The sequence below is a fragment of the Etheostoma cragini genome, unplaced genomic scaffold, assembly GCF_013103735.1.
Source record: "Etheostoma cragini isolate CJK2018 unplaced genomic scaffold, CSU_Ecrag_1.0 ScbMSFa_367, whole genome shotgun sequence".
Taxonomy (NCBI): domain Eukaryota; kingdom Metazoa; phylum Chordata; class Actinopteri; order Perciformes; family Percidae; genus Etheostoma; species Etheostoma cragini.
Window position 1 is genome coordinate 57,061 of NW_023267961.1, and position 1,555 is coordinate 58,615.

The following is a 1,555-nucleotide window of genomic DNA, read 5'->3' on the forward strand; positions in this document are numbered from 1 at the left end:
CTTTGGTCCCTCTAAGTCTCGAGCTTTAGTCCACATTAGAGACCGGAACAGTCCGGGCCCGCCTCTCTAGACCGTCTACCGCCCCTGACGGGTCTGCTCTTCGGGTTCCTGGAGAGTGACGTCATAAGAACGGCTTCCTTTCAAAATAAAACTACCGCTCAGACAGCAAATACCAAAATAAAAGCCCGTAGTTCCACTCCAGTAGAATGGAGTATTTCAGCTGTCCACAGTCCCAGACAGACAGGGGACAGGGGGCCATGTCCACAGTCCCAGACAGAGAGGGGACAGGGGGCCATGTCCACAGTCCCAGACAGAGAGGGGACAGGGGGCCATGTCCACAGTCCCAGACAGACAGGGGACAGGGCGCCATGTCTATACTAGTAATAATATAGATTAGATATTATGTCTAGTAGATCTATAATAACATAGATTAGATATTATGTCTAGTAGATCTATAATAACATAGATTAGATATTATGTCTAGTAGATCTATAATAACATAGATTAGATATTATGTCTAATAGATCTATAATAACATAGATTAGATATTATGTCTAGTAGATCTATAATAACATAGATTCGATATTATGTCTAATAGATCTATAATAACATAGATTACATATTATGTCTAGTAGATCTATAATAACATAGATTAGATATTATGTCTAGTAGATCTATAATAACATAGATTAGACATTATGTCTAGTAGATCTATAATAACATAGATTAGATATTATGTCTAGTAGATCTATAATAACATAGATTAGATATTATGTCTAGTAGATCTATAATAACATAGATTAGATATTATGTCTAGTAGATCTATAATAACATAGATCACTATGTTATTAGGCCCATTAACTCAATAAAATAAAAAGCCAAAGGTTATTTTTCATTTATATGCAAAGATGGATAGGACAATAATGAGATTTTCATAATTGTATTTGTTTGTGGACAAAATTGCAATGTTCACCCAAATATTACACGATATGTTTGATGACATTTTACAAGTTAAAGTGGAACGGCAATAAAGAACAGCTTGATTATCCAGTTTACTGCTGTCAAACGTCTGACTCGTGACTTTGGCAGTGCCACACAGTCCACCTTAACAATCTCCTTTTCTTTGTTAAAGACATTTTGGGAGGTACACTCACCTAAAGGATTATTAGGAACACCTGTTCAATTTCTCATGAATGCAATTATCTAATCAACCAATCACATGGCAGTAGGCTTCAATGCATTTAGGGGTGTGGTTTTGGTCCAGACCATCTCCTGGACTCCAAACTGTATGTCAGAAGGGGAAAGAAAGGTGATTTAAGACATTTGGAGCGTGGCATGGTTGTTGCTGCCAGACGGGCCGGTCTGAGTATTCACAATCTGCTCAGTTACTGGGATTTACACCCACAACCATCTCTAGGGTTTACAAAGAAAGGTATAAAAAGGGAAAACACCCAGCATGCAGCAGTCCTGGGGGGGGATGCCTTGTTGATGCTAGAGGTCAGAGGAGAATGGGCCGACTGATTCAAGCTGATAGAAGAGCAACTTTGACTGAAAT

The 1,555-nt window shown here is 38.6% G+C and overlaps 1 protein-coding gene across 1 annotated transcript in view; it reads left to right on the plus strand.

Moving 5' to 3' along the window:
• Positions 1-1,555, plus strand: part of LOC117940890 (NACHT, LRR and PYD domains-containing protein 12-like) — a 32,673-nt gene that overhangs the window by 5,776 nt on the left and 25,342 nt on the right. The gene's annotated exons all lie outside the window — the stretch shown is intronic.